The sequence below is a fragment of the Triticum urartu genome, chromosome 2 (assembly GCF_003073215.2).
Source record: "Triticum urartu cultivar G1812 chromosome 2, Tu2.1, whole genome shotgun sequence".
In the NCBI taxonomy this organism is placed as follows: Eukaryota; Viridiplantae; Streptophyta; class Magnoliopsida; order Poales; family Poaceae; genus Triticum; species Triticum urartu.
In genome coordinates this window covers 287,113,957-287,137,782 of record NC_053023.1, presented here as the reverse complement: position 1 = coordinate 287,137,782, position 23,826 = coordinate 287,113,957, and positions in this window count along the sequence as shown.

Sequence of the window (23,826 nt, the reverse complement as noted above, 5' to 3'; positions counted from 1 at the left end):
ATTTATTCCATACAAAGGGAGTTGTGAAGGAACGTTCTATTCGCGTCATCATAGATGGAGGGAACTGCAATAACTTGGCTAGCATGGAGATGGTGGAGAAGCTATCTCTCACCACAAGACCACATCCACATCCTTACTACATCCTATGGTTCAACAACAACGGCAAGGTTAAGGTAACACGTACTGTTCGTGTGCATTTTAGTATCTCCATGTATGCTGATTATGTTGATTGTGATGTGGTACCTATGCAAGCATGTTCCTTATTACTTGGTAGACCATGGCAATTTGATAAAAATTATGTATACCATGGTAGAAACAATCAGTATACTCTTGTTCATAAGGATAAAAATATTACTTTGCTTCCTATGACTCCTGAATCCATTTTGAAAGATGATATTAATAGAGCTAATAAAGCAAAACAGGAGAAAAATAAGAGTGAAAATCAGATTGTGGCAAAAGAATTTGAGCAACAAATGAAACCTAACAATAAACCATCTAGTGTTGCTTCTGAAATTAAATTGAAAAGTGCATGTTTACTTGCCACAAAATCTGATATTGATGAGCTAGATTTCAGCAAATCTGTTTGCTATGCTTTTGTGTGCAAAGAGGCATTATTTTCATTCGAGGACGTACCTTCCTCTTTGCCTCCTGCTGTCACTAACATTTGGCAAGAGTTCGCTGACGTCTTTCCACAAGACGTGCCACCGGGATTACCACCTATTCGAGGGATTGAGCATCAAATTGACTTAATTCCTGGTGCATATTTACCCAACCGCGCACCATACCATACCAATCCACAGGAGACGAAGGAGATTATGCGTCAAGTACAAGAACTACTCGACAAAGGTTATATACGCGAATCCCTTAGTCCTTGTGTTGTTCCTATCATTTTAGTGCCGAAAAATGATGGTACGTCGCGTATGTGCATTGATTGTAGAGGCATTAATAATATTACTATTCGTTATCTTCATCCTATTCCTAGGCTAGATGATATGCTTGATGAATTGAGTGGCTCTACAATATTCTCCAAAGTTGATTTGCGTAGTGGATACCATCAAATTCATATGAAATTGGGAGATGAATGGATAACAACATTTAAAACTAAGTTTGGATTATATGAGTGGTTAGTCATGCCTTATGGGTTAACTAATGCACCTAGTACTTTCACGAGATTAATGAACGAAGTTTTACGTACTTTCATTGGACGATTTGTGGTAGTTTACTTTGATGACATATTGCTTTATAGCAAATCTTTGGAGGAACATTTGGAACATTTACGTGTTGTTTTTATTGCTCTACGTGATGCACGTTTGTTTCATAACCTTGGAAAGTGCACCTTTTGCACCGACCGAGTATCTTTTCTTGGCTATGTTGTTACTCCGCAGGGAATTGAAGTTGATAAAGCCAAGATTGAAGCTATTGAGAGTTGGCCGCAGCCAAAAACGGTCACACAAGTGAGGAGTTTCCTTGGCCTCGCTGGATTCTATTGGCGTTTTGTGAGAGATTTCAGCACCATTGCTGCACCTCTCAACGAGCTTACAAAGAAGGATGTGCCTTTTGTTTGGTGTACCGCACAGGAAGAAGCCTTCACGGTATTGAAATATAAGTTGACACATGCTCCTTTACTCCAACTTCCTTATTTTAATAAGACTTTTGAGCTTGAATGTGATGCTAGTGGAATTGGATTAGGAGGTGTGTTATTACAAGATGGCAAACCTGTTGCATACTTTTCTGAAAAATTGAGTGGGCCTAGTCTAAACGATTCTACCTATGATAAAGAATTATATGCTCTTGTTCGGGCCTTAGAAACATGGCAACATTATTTATGGCCCAAGGAATTTTTTATACATTCTGATCATGAATCTTTGAAACACATTAAAAGTCAAGCAAAACTGAACCATAGACATGCTAAATGGGTTGAATTCGATTGAGACTTTCCCTTATGTCATTAAACACAAGAAGGGTAAAGAAAATGTTATTGCTGATGCTGTCTCGTCGTTATACTATGCTTTCACAACTTGACTTTAAAATATTTGGTTTGGAGACCATCAAAGATCAATAGTGCATGATGCTGAATTTAAAGATGTATTGCAGAATTGTAAGGAAGGGAGAACTTCGAACAAGTTCGTTCTTAACGATGGATTTGTGTTTCGTGCTAACAAGCTATGCATTCCAGCTAGCTCCGTTCGTCTTTTGTTGTTGCAGGAGGCGCATGGAGGAGGATTAATGGGACACTTTGGCGTCAAGAAGACGGAGGATATACTTGCTACACATTTCTTTTGGCCAAAGATGAGACGGGATGTTGAGCGTTTTGTTGCTCGCTGCACTACATGTCAAAAAGCTAAGTCACGACTCAATCCTCATGGTTTATATATGCCTTTGCCTGTACCTAGTGTTCCTTGGGAGGATATATCTATGGACTTTGTTTTAGGTTTACCTCGAACAAAGAAGGGGAGGGATAGCATATTTGTTGTCGTGGATAGGTTTCGAAAATGGCACACTTTATACCATGTCATAAAAGTGATGTCTGTTATGTTGTTGATTTGTTCCATCGAGAATATTTCGCTCATGGTGTGCCAAATACTAGTGCGGCGTAGGTAATACAGCCTCCCGTTACCAAACTAGCGCGCAAAAGGCACCAACACGGATCTTCTGTAGGCTCACAATTTGTGAGTTGTTTATGGGATAAGTGGACTTAGAGCCGACATGCTTTTTAGTATCACGGCCACCCGGGAGCAATCATACGTAGACATGGAGAAAAGTCAGAGAGAACGAAGTAGTCAATAGAACATTGTCTACTAGGCTATATGTATAGCCTCTGAGAAAAGAGCAAAAGGTGGAAGAATGCTTGCCCTCATAGGTGAATTTGCGTAATAAAATTCGTCCTTGCATTCTCTTATCTTGGACGCCATAGACGTGTGCCCTTTTGGAAACTCGCGTGGTAGTCTAGTTCCTAATTACTCTCACACGTAGAATTGATGGACCTCTCCATTTCGGAGAAGGTGAGTTCTTTCGAGAGCTAAAAGAGAAAGAGGCGAGTACCAGATGACTTGTGATTCTTTATATTATATAGACTGCATGATAAACCAGAAGAAAGACTCGAGGCTGAGGAATTCTTATAGACTGATGAGAGAGCTGCTGTAGATCCAGGAGGCGTAGAAAGAGAGGCTGAAGCCTTGGCGAGACAATGACATACGTGCTACAGAGGTAGGAGTCTTGAGAGAAGGATAGAATCCTAAATTGCGGCGAGATAGAAATACGCCTCATCCACGGTGGATGGGAGCGCGCGCTAAGGTGTTAGAGAAAATAAATGAATAATGCTATAACCTGATAGCGCAGCTAGCGGAGCAGAATGGAGTTATGTCTACTTAACATGCCAGATTTGAAAGAGCTTAATTGGGGTGACCGGGTACTAGATTAGACTTCGCGATCGAGACAAGAATTCTTTCTTCTATCAAGCAAGATGTGGATGGCATCATGAGGACATCAATCTTCACTCTATCAGCAGAGCACACCGACACTGCTCAAATCGCAGAGATCTAGATACCAACTCATAGCGGAGGGTACATCAAGCCGCACGCCATTTCGATTCTTGGTAAGTTCTAACTGTGTCATGAGAATATATGCCCTAAATTGGATACATTTGTTTTGCTTACAAATGAAGGGCCTAGCTTGGACAAGAAAGATGAACCTTGGAGCAAGATCAAGCATGGAGATGATGGCATGCGCAAGGGAATCAAGAACGGAGTTACAAGTGATGATTTCATACAGGACTTTGAAGCCACCATAAGGAGTGCATGAAGCCTTGGACGAAATATACAAGATGCCACTTCATATAACTTCGTCCAGAGGCTATTTTAGGTGCTGTGTCACCTTATTATTGGGCTAGGGCCATGTATTTTCGAAATACTTAAGTATATGCTGTTTTTAGAGTCTGTATGTTTGGGGAAACAGGAGTTAGGGTTGGTTTGAGACCCCTCCTCCAAGGGCCACGAAATTCCACCCTCTTCCTCCATATATACAGCCCTTAGGGCATCGTTTAGACTTTGGGTTTTGTTTAGAATAAAAGTTCGGCATAGCTGCAACTTCGCGTACTTCGTTTGTGTTCAACGGCCAGACCAAGGCATCACAGAACCCCACCTTGATCAATAAAGTTTTCATCTTATATTCGCAATATCCAGATTGCAATCTCAGTTTCTTGCTTGTTCTACGTTTGCTCGCAGGAAACAGACCCTCCTGGTCAGGTTGATCGTGCTCCAGCATGGTCAATAACCCATCGGAAGTTGGTTTAGCGATTGCTAAGGCGCGACATCTCGCATGTTCGTAGTCGGATCGTCAAGGTCGACTCCATCAGAAAACGATAGCCACCATCTCATCGAAACATCGGGACACCTTCGCCTCTATCAGACCACATCCACATCCTTACTACATCCAATGGTTCAACAACAGCGGCAAGGTGAAGGTAACACGTACTGTTCGTGTGCATTTTAGTATCTCTACATATGTTGATTCTGTTGATTGTGATGTGGTACCTATGCAAGCATGTTCCTTATTACTTGGTAGACCATGGCAATTTGATAAAAATTCTGTACACCATGGTAGAAACAATCAGTATACTCTTGTTCATAAGGATAAAAATATTTACTTTGCTTCCTATGACTCCCGATTCCATTTTGAAAGATGATATTAATAGAGCTAATAAAGCAAAACAGGAGAAAAATAAGGGTGAAAATCAGATTGTGACAAAAGAATTTGAGCAACAAATGAAGCCTAATAATAAACCATCTAGTGTTGCTTCTGAAATTAAATTGAAAAGTGCATGTTTACTTGCCACCAAATCTGATATTGAAGATCTAGATTTTCGCAAATCTGTTTGCTATGCTTTTGTGTGCAAACAGGCATTATTTTCATTTGAGGACGTGCCTTCCTCTTTGCTTCCCGCTGTCACTAATATTTTGCAGGAGTTCGCTGACGTCTTTCCACAAGACGTGCCACCGGGATTACCACCTATTCGAGGGATTGAGCATCAAACTGACTTACTTCCCGATGCATCATTACCCAACCGTGTGCCATACCGTACCAATCCAGAGGAGACAAAGGAGATTATGCGTCAAGTACATGAGCTGCTCAACAAAGGTTATTTACATGAATCCCTTAGTCCTTGTGCTGTTCCTATCATTTTAGTGCCAAAAAAGGATGGTACATTGCGTATGTGTGTTGATTGTAGAGGCATTATGATGCGGAGCATCCTACGATCATCCCCATGTACACTTCGACTACTCCCCAAGCCCCAAGAGGACATACGATGAGACCTCGACCATATGCCATTGGACACAAGGTGAACTCACTCCTCTTCGAATCATCACTTTCCACATATGAGACATGGCTACTACCTCATGCATGGACCTTGCATATACTCAGGTACAACCGAGACGACCATGGAGGATCCAAGGACCAAGGCCAAGCATGGAAGAGGAGAAGGAAGAAGAAGCAAGGACAAGCTTTTGGAAAGCCCGGAACTTCCGGCCTCTACCCAGAACTTCCGGCCCCCGGACCTTCCCAGAACCTCCGACCCCGGAGTCTAGACCTACCCCGAGCGCGCCAACTCTCTGGATAGCCTGGAACCGGCCGGAACCTGCCCGAAACTTCCGGAGCCCGGAACTTCCGGCCCACCCGGTACTGCCGGCCTGCCTGCGTGCAAAGACTCAGTCCAAGGGACCATGTGTCCCCCCTCTCACTTACCCCTTTGTGGGCTAGCACTATATATATTCACCCACCTCCTCCTAGTTAGGGTTAGCATTGTGATAGCTCATTTGAGAGATAGAGCTACGCTCATCCATATCGGATATCCTCCTTGCGAGAGACTGCAGCCTCTTCGGAGAAGATCTGATGCGGAGCATCTATGGACATCACCATGTCAAGAGTCCATTTGGCAAGTGACACATGCCACATCTACTTCATACATACAAAGGTGAATCATCTCCTTTACACATGTCCACTTGTACTTTTCGAGGATGGTATACTACTTGACCCCTCTCTCGTGTGCATACATAGGTGTGAGCAGAGCTATACATTCATCGAGGAGGAGTCGAAGAAGAAGAGAACATCTACACCATCCAAGAGGGAAGCCTGGAAGCGGAGAAGGAAGCGCCAAGAAGAAGGCAGCAGCTCCCAGGCGACCCCATGCCCACGGACCTCCCAGGATGGCGGTCCTGAAGACCCCATGGGCACGGGCGTGTACCATGCCCATGGGACCCCCGTGCCCATGGGCCTCACGGACCCCGTGCGCACGGGCCCTTGCGTTAGGTCTCTGGATACCCCGTGCGCATGGGCTCCACTTACCCCGTGCAGACGGGGCCCCTGTGTGTTGTTGCGGGCTTTGCCCATGTAATCCCCATTTTGCCCCTGCTTACCCCTTCATCCCTTGGACCTATATATACTCCTTCATCTCCTCCATTTAGACTTAGCTAAGAATAGATCTAAACACTAGAGCTTAGCTCATGTATCTCCCCTTGTGGGATTCCTCTTGAGAGAGAGACACTCCATTGGAGTTCCAGGCCTCCATTGGAGAAGATCCCTAGTGGATGAAGACCCCTCTTGAGGGAAGGATCTATCTAGATCATCAAGCCCTCATCTCCTTCATAGGATTTGGGATGAACTCTACCATGTATCTTATTTCCCTTTGATTGTTCATGTACCTTGTGGATCTTGTGTGTTTGATTGTATAGTGGATGTGTGATTGGACTTGTTCTTGAGTGTTCCTCTTGTTTTCCCTCTTGTGTTCATCTTGTTCTTGGGGATTCCCGCTCCAATTCATGAAAGATCTCCACTTAGGGTTCGACCCTACACCATTTTGGTATCATGAGCCATGGTTTCTCACGAAATTGGAGCCCCCCTCTTTGTTTTCTAGCCTAGTTTTGTTGATTTCATCCTAAATTCGAAAATTCCCCACCAAAAATAGCCCCAATTTTTTTTATTTGTTGGTTTGGATGATGTTTTGTTGGATTTGATCCATGGATTTGCTAAGTTTCAAGTGGATCTAGCTTTCCTCCACCTTCCCCTACCTTCGATCCTTCGACTTTGACCCCAATTTCGAATTTACCCACGGATCCAGAGCAGTTCGTCCGCTCATAGAGCACCCCGTGCACACGGGCCATCGGGACCCTGTGCACACGGGCCAGACAGACCCCGTGCGCACGACCCTTCCAGTGGGCTTCGGCCGCTGTCCCTTCGACCTCCCACCCTCCCATACCACCCCCATACCCCTAGCTCAACCATAGCAACGAGATCCATCCATTTGGAGCCTAGATCGGGAAGAAATCCGCCAAAACCCGCGTGTCCTAGGTGACCCCGTGCCCTCGGTGTGTGTACCGTGCGCTCGGCACCCCGTGCCCACGGGCCCTAGACCCCGTGCACACGCCCCCCCCCTACAGCAGCCGCGTGCACTTCACCGTTTCGGCCATAACTTCCACATCCGGAGTCCGATTTTCGCGTTCTTTACCTCCTTGAGTAGCTATTGACATCCCCCATCCAGCTAGATAGGTTCCATCACCAATTGACTCCATAGAAATTTTGACATTTTGGCATCTTTGCCTAGGCCTTCCACCATATCATCCGCAAAACCACCATAGCCTTCTGCAACCTAACCCATTTTGATCCATTTAGAATTTGTGGTTGTTTGATTGGTGACTTGAGTCTCCTAAGGTGTTTCGACTATTAGGGACGGTTACTTCTTCATCAACCACCACCACCACTTCCGCATTGCCATCCCCGCTACCGCCATTTGACTTTTGCCCTTGAGATTTTGAGTTCGCGGTTTTTACCGTTTCCTAAGGTGTTTCGGCTACTTAGGGACAAGTCTCCATCATCTTGGTATATACATCAAGAACACCGCCACTCACCATCTTCAAGGACGGTAACCTCGACGACACCATTGTACATTCCCCTTGCAATTGCATTGATAACCCCGAGCCCCTTTTGCGTCACTTTCCTATCGAGACTAGCCATTTGAGTATTGCCGGCAACGTTACTTGTGCACACTAGTGATCTACACCTTCATTGCATACATACCATGTCATATTGTTATCATCATATCATCTCTTGTGCACAAGATTGTTCCCGCATATACACAATTGCTATCGGTTTGTGAATTTCGCATAGTGGCCATATCAAAAAAAAGAATAAGATTTTAAGCAAAAGAAAAGAGAGCAAAGAGCTTGTAAGCAAGTGCCATAGCATCATACCACATTGCACATAAGATTGTCATATCCGATCATCTTGGATCACCTTGAGAAGAACAATGGGAACATCATACACATAGCATACTTGGGATAGAAAGCTCATACATTTTGCATCTTATAGGTTGTGCACAAGTGTTATATCCGCCTATTGAGCAATCGTGCTAGCGTCTCTCTTGTGTTGTGCAACATGAGCGTTTTCCGTGGATTCCACCTTTTGTGCTCATTCCTTGGTTGGACGACCCCATTTATCTATCTGTGTGTGTGTGTTTCCATGTGCCACATATTGCTATTGGTCTACTTGTTTCCCTTGGCGAATTTGTGAATCTTTTCCAACATTATTGACTCTTGCTAACACTTTGCATCAAATTTTTGTGCCACTATCCTCACCGAGCTCCTCCTTAAGCTTTACTTGATAGGCGTGAGTGAACAAGTCCGGTACCAATTCCACTATTCTTTCATCTCACATTGAGTGATACGAGATACATCCTCAAGTTAGCTTGGTATTGTTTATCTCATTTACTACTCACCTTTGCTCGAGTTTTGTGAAGGATAGGCAAGGCATTTCACCTCCGGTCTACAACCACGACAACGAGTTTGATGCTATGAAGAACGTCATCGACGCCAAGATGGACAAGAAAATGGAGGAGCTCAAGGCCCTCATCAAGAACTGCAAGCGGTCTTCCTCATCTTCGAGAAGACGCTCAAGTGCAAAGACTTCCGTGCTACCATCTCCGGCAAGTACACACAAGCATCGACATCGACAAGACCATGAAGAGCGACCTATTGGACGAGAGTTGGCTTCTCTTCCACCCCCACGCACACGGGCCCTCGACCCCCGTGCACATGGGACCCCGTGCACACGGCCTCCAGCACCCCCGTGCGCACGGGCCATAAAGTACAGCAACATCGACTACAGGGCTACGGCTTCTTCAACACATTTTCGCCTACTCCGTGAGCTCAAGTCCACTACTCCCTCGAGCTACTACGACCTCGACACCAACCACGAGATTCCTTTCTATGGGACTCTAGAACCCGAGGAGTATCTCGAGTGGGAGCATTTGATGGACGACTACCTCAAGCTACATGAAGTCCGAATATCAAGTGAAGTGCGCCTCAAGAAACTTCCATGACTACGCGTGCACATGGTGACTTCACACACCTTCGGAGAACTACGACATGAGTTGGCCCAAGACGAAGAAAGTATTGCGGCGAGAGTTCGTGCCTCCAACCTACACGGAACAACTTCTACGCCAATTGGAGAACACCATCCAAGGATCCAAGTCCATCGACGAGTACTTCAAGGAGATGAAGCATTCCTTGCGACGTGCCGGCATGGACAACCCCATGTCAATGAAGTTCCGCTTCATGATGGGATTGAACAACGACATCTCCAAGCCTATCTTCCTCGAGAACTACAAGTCCCTCGACGACAACTACATTGGTGTTCTCAAGGCGGAACAAGAACTCATGAAGGCCAAGGCTTCTCCACCCCAAGCACACTTCTCGAAGACCAAGCTCCAACACGACGAGCATGAGGCTAGTACCACCACGATGTCCAAGCTCGATGAGCTCCAAGAGGATGCTCCCAAGTTCGACTTCACTTCCGTCCCTCTTTGTGGCATTGATGATGGCGAGTCTCCTATGACTCTTTTTCAAGACGGTGCGGCGACGAGTTCAACTATGGAGACCTTCAACGACCAAGCTTTGGAGGCGAGCAACACGGTGGCGAGCAAGGATGATGCCTCCATCTTAGGAGGAGAGAGTGATGATGTGCCATCTTCGGACTTCATCCATGGCGACGGCGATGAGATGGTTGAGTATGTCACCTCGACCACGGCGACGCATGATGACTTGAGTGACTTTTGCCACCATATTGAGAGTGAGAGTGACTTCACCACTAGCCCCATATATGATGTGTTTCGACAATTCCCATGTGAGGAGAGCCACAACCCCCACCTCTTTAGTGAGAAGAGTGACTCCACCATATGTGAGTTTGAGTGCACCTATTGTGAGGGAGTGAGTGAACCACCACATAGAGAGAGTGAGATAGTTGATAGTTCATGTGAGGCCACTTTCAACACTAACAACTTGACCTCTACCTCTATTGTGTCTTCTCATTTGGTGCTAGGTCCCATATATGATGATGCGCCGATTCACGACGACTACGTCCTACCTTTGGACAAGACGATGACCATAGTGGAATATGATGCACCCCCCACATGGTTCCATCAAGTTGATTATGATGACCACCATTTGGTCTTTACCACCTCACCTACACCACTTGAGTGGAATGACAAAGGTAACATAGGTGAAGGTGATGCTCTTGTCCCACTAGTGGACTATCATGACATTGATTACTTGCATGATGTTGATCAACCTATTTCCATGCTTCATGCTAGTGTGACTTCCCCATGTGATGATTTACCCATTTATGATGAGTATGATGATTGCCATGTGGAGTCTATTAGTTGTGATGACATGTTACATAGGATTTCTTGTGCTAATTCTCTCGGTCACATCATGTTTGCCAACCCGTTTGACTTGTCATATGCTACGCATGAGATCGTCCACATGTCATATTTGCAATCTCTTCATAGTGACTATGCATATGCCATTCAGATTAACCCAATTTGCACTTATGGCATAGATGACAAGCCCATGGTTATTGGCATTTGTTTTTCTTGTGATGATATTGATATGCTACCTTTGCATTATTTATCTCATATGCCATGCCATAACCATCTAGCTACAGATATGCATTGTTTTGGATGTTGTCCATTTTCTCCATATGACGTTTCCAACATTGCTCTTGAGGAGACCCCCATAGTTTCCTCTTACATTTTAGGAGATTTTGATTCATCCCATCCATTGCATGATCCTTATACTTGTATGCTCAATTTGCATCCCCATCGTGTTATACACAATAACTATTCTTTCATGATGGATGACATGTTCTTATACCGTGCATCAAATTTCTTTGAGGGATGCTTATCTTGTGCTAACTCTCACGTGCACATACACATCATGATGGATGATGTGTACATTTACCACACACACAATTTCTTTCGTTTGTGTCTCCTTTGTGTAGGTACCCATGAATTCTTGTCAACCTCGCAATCCCACGACTTGACAAGCTCTAGAGAGCAACGATGACTTGGGATCCCATGGATTGTCTTTCCCACCGGTCTCTTCGCGCAAAGACTTCGCGCATTTCTTCTACATGGCCCTCCCTCGGCTATGGGTTATTATCCATTACCTATTCTATGCCCATCTTGCCATGTTCACTTTGCATGATATGTTCATTACTATGCATTTGCCATGCATTCGTGACCCATGCTGATGCGGAGCATCCTATGGACATCACCATGTCAAGAGTCCATTTGGCAAGTGACACGTGCCACATCTACTTCATACATACAAAGGTGAATCATCTACTTTACACGTGTCCACTTGTACCTTTCGAGGATGGTATACTACTTGAACCCTCTCTCGTGTGCATACATAGGTGTGAGCGGAGCTACACATTCATCGAGGAGGAGTCGAAGAAGAAGAGAACTAATACACCATCCAAGAGGGAAGCCTGGAAGCGGAGAAGGAAGCGCCAAGAAGAAGGCATCAGCTCCCAGGCGACCCCGTGTGCACGGGCCCCTCCGACCCCGTGCCCACGGGCCTCCCAGGCTGGCGGTCCTGAAGACCCCGCGCGCACGGGCGTGTACCGTGCCCACGGGCCTCATGGACCCCGTGCGCATGGGCGCTTGCGTCAGGTCTCTGGATACCCCGTGCGCACAGGCTCCACTTACCACTTGCACACGGGGCCCCTGTGTGATGATGTGGGCTTTGCCCTTGTTTTACCATTTCGCCCCCACTTATCCCTCTCTTTGCCTAGGACTATATATACTACTTCATCTCCTCAATTTAGACTTAGCTAAGAATATATCTAAACACTAGAGCTTAGCTCATGTATCTCCCCTTGTGGGATTCCTCTTGAGAGAGAGACACTCCATTGGAGTTCAAGGCCTCCATTGGAGAAGACCCCTAGTGGATTCAAGACCCCCTTGAGGGAAGGATCTATCTAGAACATCAAGCCCTCATCTCCTTCATAGGATTTGGGATGAACCCTACCATGTATCTTATTTCCCTTTCATTGTTCATGTACCTTGTGGATCTTGTGTGTTTGATTATCTAGTGGATGTGTGATTGGACTTGTTCTTGAGTGTTCATCTTGTTTTCCCTCTTGTGTTCATCTTGTTCTTGGGGATTCCCCCTCCAATTTGTGAAATATCTCCACTTAGGGTTCCACCCTACACCATTTTGGTATCATGAGCCATGGTTTCTCATGAAATTGGACCCCCCCTCTTTTCTTTCTAGCCTAGTTTTGTTGATTTCGTCCTAAATTCGAAAATTTCCCCACCAAAAATAGCCCCAATTTTTTTTGTGATTTGCTGGTTTTGATGATGTTTTGTTGGATTTGATCCATGGATTCGCTTGGTTTCAAGTGGATCTAGCTTTTCTCCACCTTCCCCTACCTTCCATTATTCGATTTAGACCCCAATTTCGAATTTACCCACGGATCCGGAGCAGTCCGTCCGCTCACAGAGCACCCCGTGCACACGGGCCATCGGGACCCCGTGCACATGGGCCAGACAGACCCCGTGCACACGACCCTTCCTGTGCATTTTGGCCGCTGTCCCTTCGACCTCCCACCCTCCCATACCACCCCCATACCCCCCAGCTACACCAAAGCAAAGAGATCCATCCATTTGGAGCCCAGATCAGGAAGAAAATCCGCCAAACCCGCGTGTCCCAAGTGATCCCATGCGCACGGTGTGTGTACCGTGCGGACGGCACCCCATGCCCATGGGCCCTAGACCCCGTGCGCACGGCGCCCCTACAGCAGCCACGAGTACTTCACCGTTTCGGCCATAACTTCCACATTTGGAGTCCGATTGACGTGTTCTTTACCTCGTTGAGTAGCTATTGACATCCCCCATCCACCTACATAGGTTCCATCACCATTTGACTCCATCAAAATTTTGACATTTTGGCATCTTTGCCTAGGCCTTCCACCATACCATCCGCAAAATCCACCATAGCCTTCCGCAACCTAACCCATTTTGCTCCATTTAGCATTTGTGGTTGTTTGAGTGGTGACTTGAGTCTCCTAAGGTGTTTCGGCTACTTAGGGACGGTTACTTCTTCATCATCCATCATCACCACTTCCACATTTCCATCTCCGCTACCAGCATTTGACTTTTGCCTTTGAGATTTTGAGTTCGCGGTTTTTACCATTTCCTAAGGTGTTTCGGCTACTTAGGGACGAGTCCCCATCATCTTGGTATCTACATCAAGAACACCGCCACTCACCATCTTCAAGGACGGTAACCTCGACGACACCATTGTACATTCCCCCTTGCAATTGCATTGATAACCCCTAGCCCCTTTTGCATCACTTGCCTATCGAGACTAGCCATTTGAGTATTGCCGGCAACGTTACTTGTGCACATTAGTGATCTACACCTTCCATTGCATACATACCATATCATATTGGTATAATCATATCATCTCTTGTGTCATAAGATTGTTCCCGCATATACACAATTGCTATCTTGGTTTTTGCATTTCGCATAGTGGCCATATCAAAAAACAGAGAATAAGCTTTTAAGCAAAAGAAAAGAGAGCAAAGATCTTGTAAGCAAGTGCCATAGCATCATACCACATTGCGCATAAGATTGTCATATCCGATCATCTTGGATCACCTTGAGAAGAACAACGGGAACATCATACACATAGCATACTTGGGATAGAAAGCTTATACATTTTGCATCTTATAGGTTGTGCACAAGTGTCGTATCTGCCTATTGAGCAATCGTGCTAGCATCTCTCTTGAGTTTTGCAACACGAGCGTTTTCCATGGATTCCACATTTTGTGCTCATTCCTTGGTTGCATGACCCCATTTATCTATCTATGTGTGTGTTTCTGTGTGCCACATATTGCTATTGGTCTACTTGTTTCACTTTGCAAATTTGTGAATCTTTTCCAACATTATTGATTCTTGCTAACACTTTGCATCATAGTTTTGTGCCACTATCCTCACCAAGCTCCACCATAAGCTTTACTTGATAGGTGTGAGTGAACAAGTCCGGTACCAATTCCACTATTCTTTCATCTCACACTGAGTGATACGAGATACATCCTCAACTTTGGGAAAAGGTAGCTTGGTATTGTTTATCTCATTTCCTACTCACCTTTGCTCGAGTTTTGTGATGGATTGGCAAGGCATTTCACCTCCGGTGTACAACCACGACGACGAGTTTGATGCTATGAAGAACGTCATCGACGCCAAGATGGACAAGCACATGGAGGAGCTCAAGGTCCTCATCAAGAATGGCAAGCGGTCTTCCTCATCTTCGAGAAGATGCTCAAGTGCAAAGACTTCTGTGCTACCATCTTTGGCAAGTACACACAAGCATCGACATCGACAAGACCATGAAGAGCGACCTACTGGATGAGAGTTGGCTTCTCTGCCACCCCCATGCACACGGGCCCTCGACCCCCGTGCACACGGGACCCCGTGCACACGGCCTCCAGCACCCCCGTGTGCATGGGCCATACAGTACATCAACATCGACTACAAGGCTACGGCTTCTTCAACACCTTTGGCATCTTCGCCAAGTGACTTCAAGGCATCTTCGCCTTCGGACGTACGGCATCTTCACCTACTCCACGAGCTCAAGTCCACTACTCCCTCGAGCTACTACGACCTCGTCACCAACCACGAGATTCCTTTCTATGGGACTCTAGAACCCGAGGAGTATCTCGAGTGGGAGCGTTTGATGGACGACTACCTCAAGCTACATCAAGTCCCTCCCAAAGATCAAGTGAAGTGCGCCTCAAGAAACTTCCACGACTACACGTCCACATGGTGGCTTCACACACCTTCGGAGAACTACGACATGAGTTGGCCCAAGTAAGGATGGCAATGGGTCAGGTTTGGATCGGGTTGAACAATATCAAATCCATATCCATATCCATGAAGGCAGTCCCAGCCCATCCATGAAATATCCATGGGCGAAAAATTGTGACCATGTCCAAATCCGATGGATATCCATACCCATTGGATATCCATCGGGTCCTGTCAAGACCTATACATAAGACATAACTCATTGCACAATGTGCACTCTGCATTGGCATGCTCACTCCCTGCCATGCAGTCATAGCCCTTGCATTGTCCCACTGTTGCGGCCATGCATCAATGCGTGTGTGGAAAAGCGAAGACGGAGGGGTCAAGGAGATATGGAGCTGGGTTGTCGCAGGCCAGTAGTGGTTGCTGCAGCGATCCACCTTACGTGGGGGTAGCGGCTGGCAGCGGCGGCCACCTCTAGGGCTATGAGAGGAGTAACTCAAGGAGATGGCACCGATTCTCAACAACAAGTCATTTAATTAGTGTAGATAATAGGATGAGAAGGTGTGTTGGAGTATGTTACGGTGGGGATTGTGTAATTTCTTTTGGATGTCTTAGATAAAGGATAAAATTATAGTGGGACATGTGAATATGGGGTAGGGGTTGCAGAATATTGCTCGTTAAGTCAGATGATCAGGTCGGGTTTGGATATATCCATGGGTACAAGATTATGTTCATGTCCTATCCACGAGTAATCGGGTCGGGTTTGGGCGCTGCCCATGGGCGCAAAAGCATATCCAAACCCTATCCATTCGGGTTGGATATCCATGGGTATCCATGTCCATGGTTAAAAATTCCATCCTTAGGCCCAAGACGAAGAAAGTTTTGCAACGAGAGTTCATGCCTCCAACCTGCACGGAACAACTTCTACGCCAATTGGAGAACAGCATCCAAGGATCCAAGTCCATCGACGAGTACTTCAAGGAGATGAAGCATTCCTTGCGACGTGCCGGCGTGGACGACCCCATGTCAATGAAGTTCCACTTCATGATGGGATTGAACAACGACATCTCCAAGCCTATCTTCCTCAAGAACTACAAGTCCCTCGACGACAACTACATTGGTGCTCTCAAGGCGGAACAAGAACTCATGAATGCCAAGGCTTCTCCACCCCAAGCACACTTCTCGAAGACCAAGCTCCAACACTGCGAGCATGAGGCTACTACCACCACGATGTCCAAGCTCGACGAGCTCCAAGACGATGCTCCCAAGTTCAACTTCACTGCCATCCCTCTTTGTGGCATTGATGATGCCGAGTCTCCTATGACTCTTTTTCAAGACGGTGCGGCGACGAGTTCAACTACGGAGACCTTCAACGACCAAGCTTTGGAGGCGAGCGACATGGTGGCGAGCAAGGATGATGCTTCCATATTAGGAGGCGAGAGTGATGATGTGCCATCTTCGGACTTCATCCATGGCGACGGCGATGAGATGGTTGAGTATGTCACCTCGACCACGGCGACGCATGATGACTTGAGTGACTTTTGCCACCATATTGAGAGTGAGAGTGACTTCACCACTAGCCCCATATATGATGTGTTTCGACAATTCCCATGTGAGGAGAGCCACAACCCCCACTTCTTGAGTGAGAAGAGTGACTCCACCATATGTGAGTTTGAGTGCACCTATTGTGGGGGAGTGAGTGAACCACCACATAGAGAGAGTGAGATAGTTGATAGGTCATGTGAGGCCACTTTCAACACTAACAACTTGACCTCTACCTCTATTGTGTCTTCTCATTTGGTGCTAGGTCCCATATATGATGATGCGCCGATTCATGGCGACTACGTCCTACCTTTGGACAAGACGATGGCCATAGTGGAATATGATGCACCCCCCACATGGTTCCATCAAGTTGATTATGATGACCACCATTTGGTCTTTACCACCTCACCTACACCACTTGAGTGGAATGACAAAGGTAACATAGGTGAAGGTGATGCTCTTGTCCCACTAGTCGACTATCATGACATTGATTGCTTGCATGATCTTGATCAACCTATTTCCATGCTTCATGCTAGTGTGACTTCCCCATGCGATGATTTACCCATTTATGATGAGTATGATGATTGTGCTAATTCTCATAGGATTTTTGTGCTAATTCTCTCGATCACATCATGTTTGCCAACCCGTTTGACTTGTCATATGCTATGCATGAGATCGTCCACATGTCATATTTGCAATCTCTTCATAGTGACTATGCATATGCCATTCAGATTAACCCAATTTGCACTTATGGCATAGATGACAAGCGCATGGTTATTGGCATTTGTTTTTCTTGTGATGATATTGAGATGCTACCTTTGCATTATTTATCTTATATGCCATGCAATAACCATCTAGCTACGGATATGCATTGTTTTGGATGTTGTCCATTTTCTCCATATGACATTTCCAACATTGCTCATGAGGAGACCCCCATAGTTTCCTTATACATTTTAGGAGATTTTGATTCATCCCATCCATTGCATGATCCTTATACTTGTATGCTCAATTTGCATCCCCATCGTGTTATACACAATAACTATTCTTTCATGATGGATGATATGTTCTTATACCATGCATCAAATTTCTTTGAGCGATGCTTATCTTGTGCTAACTCTCACGTGCACATACACATCATGATGGATGATGTGTACATTTACCATGCGCACAATTTCTTTGGTTTGTGTCTCTTTTGTGTAGGTACCCATGAATACTTGTCAACCTCGCAATCCCACGAGTTGACAAAACGAGCTCTAGAGAGCAATGATGACTTGGGATCCCATGGATTGTCTTTCCCACTGCTCTATTCGCGCAAACACTTCGCACATTTCTTCTACATGACCCTCACTTGGCTATGGCTTATTGTTCATTACATATTTTATGCCCATCTTGCCATCTTCACTTTGCATGATATACTCATTCCTATGATTTTGCCATGCATTTGTGACCCATGCTTTGCATTACACATGATAATTGATTCTAATACTTGTATGTTTATTTGCAAGCTTGGTGGAGATATCACTTGTTATTGCCATATTTGCTTTGTGCCCCATGCCTATGATTATACTATGATCTTGCTTTGTGTTCGTGCTTGCGATATGTCATGTGCATTGCCTATGCCTATTATTTGCTCACATGACATGATTGCCATGATGTCCTCTAGTATGTTGCATCTTCGCACTACTAGCTTGCACTACTTGTTTACTATGATTGCTTGCCTTGTTGCATCACCAATGACTCATACTTGCTCACTTCATGCGGTTGATGACAACCATCTACATGCTTATCACATGATTATTATTGCTTCTTGTCATATATCTCCACATGTTGCCTCTCTCATGCTAGATGATTTGCAATGTATTGAGTGCAACTATTCCTTTAGTCTTGCTAATGAGATTGCCCCCATAGCATTCTCGCCTATATTTGGAGATTCAGACATATTTTTTATGAAGCATGCTTGTCTTACCCCTTTGCTACATATACCTAGTGCCATGAATATTGCCATTGTTGCATCATATTATTCATGCACTTGTGCTTCTAATGGTTATGTTCAAGAGAAGAGAACCATCACGATGGATGATGTGTTTATCTACCATGTCCATACGTTCTTCGCTTTGTTTTGTGCATGTGCAGGATACTTGGACCTTGTGTCGACTTCCGCTTCACATGAGTTGACCATTCGAGCTCTTGAGAGCGAGCCTCATACATTCGACCATGACTCGCTTCTCCAACAGCTTTGCTACCTCTTCGGCATTGTGAAGAATGGACAAGGACACGCCTTCAAGGTGACATCTTTCTTGAGGATGGCTATTGCAGATCATACTACTTGTGTTGCTTGCACCATGAGACTTATTGTTCATCATGATATACATGCCTTGTGTGTTGCATCCAATTCTTGGATTACTTGCTCCTATCACATGTTTGGTTGCAACAATGTCATCACTTCACATATGCCATGTCCCACTGACTGCTACATGCTTGACTTGATTGCCTCACACATATTGAACAATTTCTCCTTCCTTTTGTGTTGAGTGCCACGATATATTCACTACACCGTATGCACATTATGCTTGGATTGTCTTGCACTTTCCCCATCTATTTAGACATCTCATTATACTTGGTGTTGTGAATGATTCCTATGCCTACCATAGACCTTTTGTTGAGCACATTGCACCTTCTTGCTATGATCTTGAGGTTGATGCTTGTTCACTTGTCACACATATTAGCATCTTTACCTCCCATTTGCATACTTGTTTCCATGATGTCCTTGATTGTGCTCACCTTATATGCTTAAATGCCATGCCACACGTCTTTGTCAAACCATATGCTATGCTTGATGACAACACTTGTTGGGCGAATCACCTCTTGAATGCTTGGTTTTGCTTTACGCCAACCACATTTGTTTTTCCAAGTGCTTGTTATCTTTGCTCCTTTTGAAGGAATTACAAGATGGTATGACATCGGAGAGTGCCCATTTGGAACTACAAGATGATGAATGCTTGGTGATCGTCCACTACTACACGACAACATCATCTCTTTCCCATGTTGATTTGGATTTTGATCCGAGGTCGGATCTTTCCCAAGGGGGAGGGGATGATGCGGAGCATTCTATGGACATCACCATGTCAAGAGTCCATTTGGCAAGTGACACGTGCCCCATGTACTTCATACATACAAAGGTGAATCATCTCCTTTACACGTGTCCACTTGTACCTTTCAAGGATGGTATACTACATGACCCCTCTCTCGTGTGCATACATAGGTGTGAGCAGAGCTACACATTCATCGAGGAGGAGTCGAAGAAGAAGAGAACATCTACACCATACAAGAGGGAAGCCTGGAAGCGGAGAAGGAAGTGCCAAGAAGAAGGGAGCAGCTCCTAGGCGTCCCCGTGCGCATGGGCCCCTCCGACCCCGTGCCCACGGGCCTCCCAGGCTGGCGGTCCTGAAGACCCCGTGCGCACGGGCGTGTACCGTGCCCACGGGACCCCCATTCCCATGGGCCTCACGGACCCCGTGCGCATGGGCCCTTGCGTCAGGTCTCTGGATACCCCGTGCGCACGGGCTCCACTTACCCCGTGCACACGGGGCCCCTGTGTGATGCTGCGGGCTTTGCCCTTGCTTTAACATTTCGCCCCCACTTATCCCTCTCTTTGCCTAGGACTATATATACTCCTTCATCTCCTCCATTTAGACTTAGCTAAGAATAGATCTAAACACTAGAGCTTAGCTCATGTATCTCCCCTTGTGGGATTCCTCTTGAGAGAGAGACACTCCATTGGAGTTCAAGGCCTCCATTGGAGAAGATCCCTAGTGGATGAAGACCCCTCTTGAGGGAAGGATCTATCTAGATCATCAAGCCCTCATCTCCTTCATAGGATTTGGGATGAACTCTACCATGTATCTTATTTCCCTTTGATTGTTCATGTACCTTGTGGATCTTGTATGTTTTATTGTCTAGTGGATGTGTGATTGGACTTGTTCTTGAGTGTTCCTCTTGTTTTCCCTCTTGTGTTCATCTTGTTCTTGGGGATTCCCCCTCCAATTCGTGAAAGATCTCCACTTAGGGTTCCACCCTACACCAAGATCCCTTTGGATTCAAGCCCCCTTTCTAAGGGAAGATCCCCCCGTGGATTCAAGACCTCCTCACGGAGAAGACCGGCTACCCTTGTATCGTCCTTAGTTGTCCATGGATCGTGTACCTTCTCTTATGTATTCGAGGATCTAGCACATGTGTGACTTATTCTTGTTGGTCTAGTGTTTCTCTTGTGTTCCCCTTGTGATTTCCCTCTCTTTCCACCTCGTGTTCTTCGTGTTCTTCGTGGGATCCCACTCCTATCGTGAAAGATCGGGCCACTAGGGTTCTACCCTACATCATCTTGGTATCTAGAGCCACGTTGATCATGATTTCAGAGCCTCCCCTCTTCGTTTTCTAGCCTAATTTTGTTGCGTTCTTACCCGATTTTGAAAATCCCCACCAAAAATAGCCCCAATTATTTTTGTGATTTGTTGGTTTGACGATGTTTTGTTGATTTTGATCCATGGATTCATTGTGTCTCAAGTGGATCTAGCATTCCCCATCTTTTCCCCCATAGCTATCCACAAAATCTTCCCAATTTTGACCCGGGAAATCGATTTTTTCCGCCCCTGTTCTCAGATCTGGAATTTAGGGTTCGTCCCGGAAGAAATTCCACGACCCTCGGAACTTCCGGACTCCCCCGGAACTTCCGTCCCCCGGAACTTCCGTCCTCACCCCGGAACATCCGGGCTAAACAGAGAGTTTACCCAAAATCCCCCGGCTTCCCCGAGACTTTTTCCACAACCCCCGGAACTTCCGGAGCCCGGAACTTCCGGCCTAACCCGAAACATTGCACAGAATTTCAGCATCAGCCTTCTTCACCGTTTTCATCACAACTTTTCACTTCGAAATCTTATTTGAGTGTTCTTTGGCTCGTTTTGAAGCTATCGACGTGCCCAAGGACCTCACCTTGGTTTCACCACCTTTTGAACCCATCAATTTTTTTTGGAACTTTGGCATCTTTGCCTAGGGCTTCCACCAGATCATCCGCTACACAACCACTGACTTCCGCAACCTAACCAATTTTGTTCCCCATTGCATTAGTGGTTGCTTGAGGAGTGATTTGAGTTTCCTAAGGTGTCTAAGCTACTTAGGGATGGTTGCTTCTTCATCAACCACCACCACCACCATAACTCCTGCATAGTTTTGCCCACCTCACACTTCCGCCACCCCAACTTAACCCAATTTTGTTTGTGTTGTGAGTTGTGTCTCCTAAGGTGTTTCGGCTACTTAGGGACTGTGCTTCCAACTCTGACACCCTGTATAGTACACCACCTTAACCTCCATTTTCGTATTGCGTACTCCACAACCCATCATTGACATTCCGCAATTCCATTGAGCTTCCACAAAACCACCACCATATCCCGCTACCACCATTTGACATTTGACATTTGAGATTTTGAGTTCGCGATTTTTCCGTTTCCTAAGGTGTTTCGGCTATAGGGACGAGTATCCATCATCTTGGTATCTCCATCAAGATCATCACCACTCATCATCACCGCGGACGGTAACCTCCATATCAAATTGGTATCATGGTATCCCTCCATTGTATATTCCCTTGCCATTCCATTGATAACCCCTAGCCCATTTTGCGTCACTTGCCTATCGAGACTAGCCATTTGAATATTGCTGGCAATGTTATTTGTGCACATTAGTGATCATCGAGCTACACCTCCCATTGCATACATACCATACAATAGGTATCATCTTGTTATCATATCATCTCGTGTGCCTCAAGTTTGTTCCCGCATATACACAATAGCTATCTTGGTTTGTGCATTGTGCAAAAGTGGCCATACAAAAAAAAGAGAATAAATCTTTTAAGCAAAGAAAAAGAGTGAACAAAGAGCTTTTAAGCAAGTGCCATAGCATCATACCACATTGTCATATAAGATCATCTTGGATCATAACACCGGGAACCATATATACATAGCATACTTGGGATAGAAGTCGTTGTATTTTTGTCTCCTATAGGTTGTGCACAAGTGTCGTATCCGCCTATTGAGAAATCGTGCTAGCGTCTCTCTAGAGTTGTGCAACAAGAGCATTTTCCGTGGATTCCATATTTTGAGCTCATTCCTTGGTTGCACGAACCCATTTATTTATCTGTGTGTGTGTGTTTCCGTGTGCCACATATTGCTATTGGTCTACTTGTTTCACTTGCGAATTTGTGAATCTCTTTCAACATTATTGACTCTTGCTAACATTTTGCTTAAAAAAATTTGTGCCACTATCCTCACCGAGCTCCACCATAAGCCTTATTTGTGTAGGTGTGAGAAACCGACAAGAATTGGTACCAATTGTGCTATTTCCTTGTCCACATTGGAGTGATCATTGATCCACTTTCAACTTCGGTCAAGGTACATTTGGTATTCGTTCTTCTCTTTCTACCAGTCACATTTTTCTCTTGGAGTGATGGATAGGCAAGGCATTTCATCTCCGTTCTTCCACAACAACGACGGCATGAACAACTACATCACCAAAGCGTCAATCTTCGATCTACAATGACAAATGCAAGGCGCACAATCAAGATTACGATAGCGCATCGAGAACCTCTCCATCGACATTCGTCACTCCGAAGCAAGGAAAAGGGACTACATCGACAACAAGCTTTCCGCACAAAAGAAGGAGCAAGATGCAAGGATGGAGGAGATTCGGACCTTATTGATCAACCGTTCTTCCCCTTCATCATCCTCCAGGCGGCGACGTTCAAGTCAATCATCTTTGGAGCGCAAAAATGATGCAAGCACAAGTCGTCCAGGTCCACATCTCCATGGCGACCACCATCACGTTCGTGATCCACATCATCATGAAGGGCAAGTTACCTCCAAGCAACATGTGCACGACGACGACGAACGACATCTACTACGAGCTCAAGTGCGATGACGCCAACATCATCATGATGATGCTCACCAAGCGCAAATGCACAAGTCCCAACAAGCCCTACTTCACGCCAAGTCCAAACTTCATGAGCACAAGAGAAGACTGTGAGACGAGCACCACCAAAACGGAGCTACGGCTACAACAACCACTTCGGCAGCTTCGCCAAGTGCTATCAAGGC